Source organism: Panicum virgatum, chromosome 1K (genome assembly GCF_016808335.1).
Source record: "Panicum virgatum strain AP13 chromosome 1K, P.virgatum_v5, whole genome shotgun sequence".
NCBI lineage: Eukaryota > Viridiplantae > Streptophyta > Magnoliopsida > Poales > Poaceae > Panicum > Panicum virgatum.
The window spans coordinates 19,675,613-19,684,089 of NC_053136.1; the positions used below are offsets into that span (position 1 = coordinate 19,675,613).

At 40.7% G+C, this 8,477-nt stretch overlaps 1 long non-coding RNA gene across 1 annotated transcript; it reads left to right on the forward strand.

Moving 5' to 3' along the window:
• The first annotated feature begins 5,585 nt into the window (after positions 1-5,585).
• Positions 5,586-6,838, forward strand: LOC120698829. The gene is made up of 3 exons (XR_005685030.1): positions 5,586-5,877; positions 5,961-6,051; positions 6,244-6,838. It is a non-coding gene; the product is annotated as an uncharacterized LOC120698829 (long non-coding RNA).
• Positions 6,839-8,477: the final 1,639 nt, after the last annotated feature.

Sequence of the window (8,477 nt, forward strand, 5' to 3'; positions counted from 1 at the left end):
TGTTTGGGATCTGGTACATATTCCTGATGGAGTTAAACCAGTAGGCTGTAAATGGGTCTACAAGACTAAACATGACTCTAAAGGGAATGTCGAACGATTCAAAGCAAGACTCATAGCCAAAGGTTTTACACAAAAGGAAGGGGTTGATTATAAGGAAACTTTCTCCCCTGTGTCTAAGAAAGATTCTTTCAGAATCGTCATGGCACTAGTGGCTCATTATGATTTAGAGCTACATCAGATGAATGTTAAAACTGTGTTCCTTAATGGTGACTTGGATGAGACTATCTTCATGGCACAGCTGGAAGGTTTTGCTGTGAAGGGCAAGGAACATATGGGATGCAAACTAAAGAAATCCATTTACGGACTTAAGCAAGCATCAAGACAATGGGACCTTAAATTTGATCAAGTGATTAAGAAATTCAAATTTAAGGAGAATGATGTAGATAATTGTATCTACACTAAAATTAAGGGTGGTAAATTCATAATTCTAGTGCTTTATGTGGATGACATCCTATTAGCGAGCAGCGATAAGCATATGCTGCATGAGACAAAGGGATTTCTTTCATCCAACTTTGATATGAAAGATCTTGGTGAGGCCTCTTATGTTCTGGGCATTGAGATACACCGAGATAGGACCAAATGAGTACTAGGATTATCTCAGAATGCTTAAGAGATTTAATATGGATAAGAGTAAGGCCACACCTGTTCCATTAGCGAAGGGCGATAAATTTAGTGAAGCCCAATATCTTAAGAACCAATTGGAATTAGATGAGATGAAGGACATACCTTATGCTTTAGCTGTCAGAAGCCTGATGTATGCACAAGTCTGTACGCGTCCTGACTTGGCATTTGCTACCAGAATGTTTGGAAGATGTCAGAAAAGTCCCGGAAAGGTCCACAGGGTAGGTGTCAAGAAGGCATTACGTTACTGCCAAGGCACCAAAGACTTCATGCTCACATATAGAAGATCAGATAACCTTGAAGTTATAGGTTATACTGATGCTAACTTTGCGGGCTGTGTGGATAGTAGGAAATCTACATCCGGATATATCTACACATTAGCTGGCGGGGCAATATCATGGAAAAGCTCTAAGCAAAGTTTGGTTGCAGCGTCGATGATGCAAGCTGAATTTGTGGCATGCTATGAAGCAACCGGACAGGCTGTGTGGCTTAAGAATTTTATTCCGGGCCTTAAGGTTATTGACAGCATTACAGAACATATAACGTTATATTGCAATAATCAGTCTGCAGTATTCTTTTCGAGTAACAACAAGTCAAGTGGCGCTTCCAAACACATTGACCTTAGGTATCGAGTTGTGAAAGAAAGATGCTAGGATCGAACCATTAAGATTGAGCACATAACAACTAATGCTATGTTAGCGGATCCGCTCACTAAAAGCTTACCACCGAACGTGTTTAAACAGCACGTTACTAATATGGGTTTGGTGGATAGTCTTTAGATCCTGGTTTAGGGCCATTATGAACTCCCAACTAGTGAATAAGCGTTCTACCGAGGTGTTTCAGTGAGACTGTGGGTAATGGGATCCCAGTAGTGCATCAAGCTGCTGACGACGCATTGGTCCGGTACTTACTGTTATACTGAGGGTGAACTTTAAGTGTGATACGGACATTTAGCTTAACTGTTCGATCAAGTGGGAGAATGTTGGAAATAAATATTTCTATAAGATATATGTGATCTTCACTGTTAAGGAAAGCGTTTAAACCACCTAAACATGATTAAGAAAACTTAATAAAAAACCCTAATGGGCTGTGATCAGCAGGCCCATTAGGCCTATTTCCAGAGGCTGGCCCCCAGCCCCACAGTGCCTATAAATATGAGGTCGTGGTTAGCATCCTTAATCACGTCATTAGCTAAACCCTAGCCACGAGAGTCTGATCGCTAAGGGGTTCGGAAGGCCAACCCCTCAAGGGCAGTGTTGTTGGCGTCCGAAAGGCCGCCGCTACCCTGCTCGCGCATCTTCATCAACAAGTACGCCTACTTTCTCTACGGCTCGGGCGCCATCAACTAAGAAGGCGCTAATGGTTGCTTCAACTGCTAACACTGGTATAATGATCTATCATTTTTCACATTAGATTGATCAGTCATGAACTAGGTTATGTAAAGATCTTGGGTTATTAGCCTCTAATGTTTAAGCCTGGCTAATTCTAACATAGATCACATACATCATGATACATCGATAAATAATAGACATTGTATTCCTGAAGCAACTGTTGAAGTCTTCTCACATCGGTTGTGTTCACCAATAACCTACACATAATAAAGAAAAAAGTGACAGATAATATTAGAAAATAAAACTACATGCCTCAACAGTAGTCACCATTACTTTTACTCCCAGCTGCCCATTAGTAATACAATAACTCAAATCGAACTCGAAGGAATGTAGGTGTATGTGATGCAAATGCAATCAGTCAGCCTTTGGCACACGGCACATGTTAGCTTAGCTCCTTGATTTTTAGGAGAATTATCTGCCCCAAAGGTAGGAATCTCAACCTCCTATAATGCCATATTATGCAAACCGTACATTTTTCAAATAGACATAAACCCATTTGTAGAATTTCTTGAAGAGTTGCTCACTTTTCATATTCATGATACACGACGATAATAAAAAAACCAGTAAACAGCTTTAAACTGTTTTCAAATTCTTTGTGGTGAAGGCTTGTTATTTTACCCCCACCTCTGCCTCCGGAGGAGGATTCTTCCTCTCTTCTAACACAGTTGTGCCAATGCTCCCCTGCCCTGCGCTCCCATCTCCAAGGTCAGCTCTCCATAGCTAGATTTGCCTGATTTGATGACCCCACCTTGACTCGTCGACCTATAGGCGGTCCTCAACCACCATTTAAAGTGATACCCCTGCTGCCCCCACCGCATCCTGCTGCCACCGCCTGACCTCGTTGCTGCCCAAGGCCTTTTCTCTAAGCCATAATTTGCCCACTGACTGACATTTTGCGGATTTCCATCTCCTGAGACTAAGACATTTAGGTGTTGTTTAGTTGGTGAAAAGTTGTTGGATTTGGTACTATAGCACATGTTGTTACTTGACAAATAATATCCAATCATATACTAATTAGGCATTAGGCTTAAAAGATTCATCTTGTGATAATCAATTAGACTGTGTAATTAGTTATCTTTTTTAACTATATTTAATGCTCCATGCATATGTCCGAATATTCGATGTGATGGGTACTGTATCGTCATCCTGCACAAAAAACTAATCGGCGTGTAATTGTTGCACAAGTATTTTGCATGGTTCTGATTATATCCATATGCTCCTTTTTTATGCCTATGAGTGATCTGCTCCTCTGAGAAAATATTTACTCATTAATTGTTAGTTTCATAATACTCTAATGCATAATTGATCCAAGAAGGTATTAGAACGAACAACGCATGAATGGATTAACATACAGCAATTCAATTCATGGAGACCTGACCGCATGTGCAGTGAAAATGTTATATTATCTTGTTTTCAAGTTTATACACTTCTCATATAGAGCTCATTAGACTGACCACTACAACTTTATCGTTTGAACACAATTGATGAAGTTGTGAAGTTGATGGTTTCTTTTATATTGGAATCCAAGATTTCTTGCTTTTATCCTCTTTCTTTTGCTTCTTAAATCTTGACTCTACTTTTCCCTGCCCACAAATCGCTCAAGCAGAAATGTAAAATAAAATGCAGCACATATGAAAGGGTTTGGTCCGGTTGGAGTTGGACATAGCAAAATTGGCAACAAAAAGAAAACCATGTTCACTTCTCACTAGGCATTATTTGGACAATTAAGTAACTTGAGTGCAAAATAAAAGAAACACAAAGACATGCCATGCTGCCATTCATCTACATATGATCAATTTTTTTACTGAAACACAATATTGAAAATGCACTCGCCTAATGCAATTTGAGGAACCTTCGCCTCTACTTAAGTGTGCAAACTTCAAGTGGCTTTAATTACGCTGAATATGATGTGAGCATATCAGGTACGGCGTGGTAAGTTGGCTCATTTTTACCAGAATGTCCAGTCAACTAGAAAAGGGGCAGACAGCTGACAGTGATCATGTAACACCAGTAATTGGTGCAGTCATACATTCAGCAACAGAAGACACAGGAAACTAAATCAGATATGGCTAACAGTAGAATGAGCATGCTAAACCATCACTGCTAGAAAACTGGTCATTAGTACCGGGCAGGAACTCCCTGTTAATACCGGTTCCCCGCCCGGTACCGCCTGGCCGGTACTAAGTGGGTCAACATCTAGTACCGGTCAGGCCGCCCGGTACTAAAGTGTCTGCCACGTAGCGGCTCGTAGAGTGGCCATTTAGTACCGGTTGGTATCACCAACCGGTACTAAGTGTTTTTTATTTTATTTTGTTCTTTTCTTTTTTAGGTTACAATTAATTCGTGGATGTTTGCGTATTCGTATTCTTGAACATTTGCATATTCATATTCGTATCAAGCATATATACACTTGAAACATGATAATAATATTACATTTACTTCTAACATATATACAATCACTATGTAGGAAAAGACCTATAGTGACGGGCGTCATCTCCCTATGGTGACGGGCATTGCGCCCGTCACTCCTACATCGTCACTGTTTAGAACAGAACGGTGACAGGTGTTTGCCCGTCACCTATGTGACAGAAAGGTGATGGATATCAATAGACAACCGTCACCTTTTTTTAGTGACTAGACCCCCAATATGATGTCTTAGCCCGTCACCTTTGTCCATTGCAGGTGATGGGCCTTTGTCAAAACCCGTCACCTATGATTAAGTAGAAGGGGACAAGCTTCAGTTGAGCACCGTCACCTTTTTATGTGACCAGCCACCCCGTATGAGGTCTACGTCCGTCACCTTTGTCCAACATAGGTGACTGTTAGCTCACAACGCCCGTCACCTATGATTTGAGATAAGTGACGGGTTGTGCTTTCTTGCGCCATCACGTTGTGAGTATACAGAGGTGACGGGTTTGGTTGTTGCCCGTCACCTTGGAATCTGACCCTTGCATGCTCATATTTGCTTTCCGGCTACATCCTAGAGCACAGCTAGGATTTGACAGCCTTCTTTGTTGATCCAGCAAACACACCACAAACACACAGAATAGAACTAAATTGATATCTCACAAAGGTTACATCACAAACAACCACCAACTGTACATGACAAAATATATATTGTATCTCGGCACTACAAATTATTGTATCTCTGCACTACAAATAATCAAATGAATCAAGAGTCCATGAAAGAAATCAGTTCAGCTGCGACAGCGGAAGTCATCTTTGTTTATGACATCTACAAGCAAGAAGGAGGCAACTTTTTCTCTAATAGCGGAGAGTTGCTTGTTATCCAATTGCTTGTTCTTATGACCCCGCATGTTCTAACAAAAAGTGAGAGCCAAATGATGAGTGCTTGTAGGGGACACACACATATATATATATATATAACTCATTCTGTGGCCACCTAATCCTTCCGTCCATTCTGATCAAACCGCATCACCCGGCCGTCCTCGCGCGGCTCGGCTCGACTTGACGGCTCCCTGGGACTAAGCCACAATGGTCAGCTCGTACTAATTAATTATGCAGAAAATGATCCCCAAAATTTCTCGCGCTCCCCATCATGCACAGACGCTCAAACATCGCCGCAATGATTCTATCGCCGAGCAGGAAGCGGGATGTGCAGTCCACCGGAGACGCCGCCGCTCAGGCATTGCAGGGATCCCCCGATTGCCAGAGCTTCATCAATCGCTCATCAGGTTTATGGCACAAAAAATCTGATTCGCACCCACCACCGGCTCTCCACATGAACACCACATCTTGGTGCTGGAGGCGCCCCCAATCCTCCAAAGGGGATCTAGCCATCTAGGTGAGATGACGCTATGTGTTTTCCTGATGTGTTTTTTTGGATCTATTCGGTTTTGGTATGACTATCTTGCTTCGCTACCGCAGAATAGTAGATGCGATTTACTTCATCATTTTTCGGCCAGATCGATAACTATTGTTGCTGCCGTGCGGGGGTTCGTTGACTGCCGCAGCCCAGGTAAACCAGTCATGATTTGAGCCATAATCACCGGGGGCTGGACTATCCCCATTTTTTTCGTGCGTGCCCATTGAAAAGCACAGGATTGCTTATTTTGTTGTTGAGTCGTCACTTTCTCAGTGAATTTTACTACTGATAATCCCCAATTTAGCTCACCCATCGTGGGTACTGAAAATAAATTTATTCGTGCAGGCAAATGAGCTTCTGATCAACGACAGCAGCAAAGAGGTATCTGTCAGTTGCCAATTGCCATGCTATAGATGTCCTATGAATTGAGATAACATTATCTAGATTTCATGATTTTCAGTATTACATTGGGTCCATTGAAAATCGACCGAGATCTGGGTATTTTTGTACACTGATAAATTGATGAATCCATTACCAATCTTAGATTCTAGTAATCATTTATAAAGATTATCATAAATCACGTATAAGAGACATATATTCTAGCTAGTCAATCATTTAGAGAAATTTGAGTAAATAGATTTTTTTTAGAAATCGCAATTGATATATTTATTATGGCTAGACTTGCTTTCTCATAACACACAATTGTTTCGTAGATCTGGCAATCGGCTCTGTGTTTCCTAATTTCAGTATGTTTCATTTGTGGGAGTTGGCGACTGGCGAGTATCTTGGGCTACAAACGAGCATGCAAGACTTCAAAATCTTAAGTTGGGTAGTTATCAGGAACTTTTTTCTACTAAATCATAAAAAAGTCCATAGACTAGCAGCCGATTCCATTGTCTTCATTTACTCTTTTCAGTATTTACCCTCATTTACTACTTTATTTTCATATGCTCTTGCGAGACCATAGTGCATAATACTTTGTAATTTTAGCGTATATTCATCGACCCTTCACACTAGTAAACACACCACATAGTAAATTTTCTAATTATTTTTTGATGGCAATTTTAGTAAGTTTAAGATACCTCATAGCTGTAGGTAAATTATTGATGACCACCAATTTTTCAGTAAATTCTCAATGAGCTGCGTAGTAGTATTTTTACTAGACCTTCGTTGATGCTTCAAAGTAGTAAATTAACCATATAGTTTACTACTTTTTTTAAGTATGCTGATTTCACTAGGTTTTAGAATTGTGGTTGATTTATCTAGATCTGTATCTTATGTAGCACAAAACTAAATTTTGTATTATGTTATAACTTAGCAAATTCAAAAATACATACTAATTACTTATCTGGATTGTTTTCCTCATGAATCATATATAGTTAGAAAATTACGTCAATCAATGGCGCATTACTGTAACTTTGACTTTATCTTTTTCTATTATAATTCTCAGTTTTCGATTAGTATATAGCCTCAGAACTAGAAAAAACAATGTGTATCGTTCTTATCACCAGTTTACCATATGTCATGATATATTGTAAATATGCTTCTATGGTATCTTTCATTCTTTGCTGTCCATTTAGTCAAGTGATGAAAAAAAGATAAAGAACTCACTCGAAGATGTATGGGAACAGAATGTATTGTCAATTGTGCTGCTTTTCCAAGGCCACGAATATGTTATTCTCGGTCTGATTTGGCCATGTCCTGACACTCTCCTCATGTATATTGAATGGGTCTATGAAGCCCACGCGGTAGATCCGTTTTTTCTGACATTCTTGCCACTTCATCCTACACGACTAAAAATGAACGGAGAGGATGAGAAAGCGCATAACTATAATTAGTAGAGCAAGAGTATAGAAATGATAGGAAACACTTACATACAAAATACACTAATCAGGGACTTGTCTAAGATCATGAAGATATGCAAATTCAATCCATACATCATCAATCCCTTGATGGAAATGCCTATCTTGAACTCGAGCACAGAACATTACATTCCCCTCTGCAGTTGTTTGCATGTATCATTGATGCAACTCGTGCATTCTCGTTGGTAGCATCGGAATCAACTCTTCCCATATAAGAGGTTCACCCAACTTAAATGGTTTTCTGCCTGACCCTGGGTGAACCTGGACTTTTTGCTCCCCTCAGATCTGAGCTTTTGTGAGTCCGCTTTCCAGCACAAACTGAGCAGTAGCTTCATCCTTTTCGGAAAGCACTTTCATAGGGGGTATCGTCTGGTTGGGTTGTTGTCCGAGCTGGGGAACTTGGTTGTACTGATGGTTACGTGGCTTCTCATAGGACTTTGTGATTCGCCGGTCGTAGTCTGACAGGGGTTCGCCATGCTTTGGTTGGACTAAAGATTTGAAGTACTTCTTTTCGGCCGCTGAAAATGATTGCTTCGGTGCAATCTTTTTTGGCGCGAGTTGCTCTTTGACATGCTTGCTCACACTTTCGTCCAATTTCTCCTGAGTAATATGGTATGCTAACTTCGGTGCTGGAGGCTTTTATTTCTTCTTAGGTGGGTTGCTCTTCCTAGGAGGAGGCGGCGGCGGTAGGACCCAAGCCTTTGTTTTCTGCTTCTT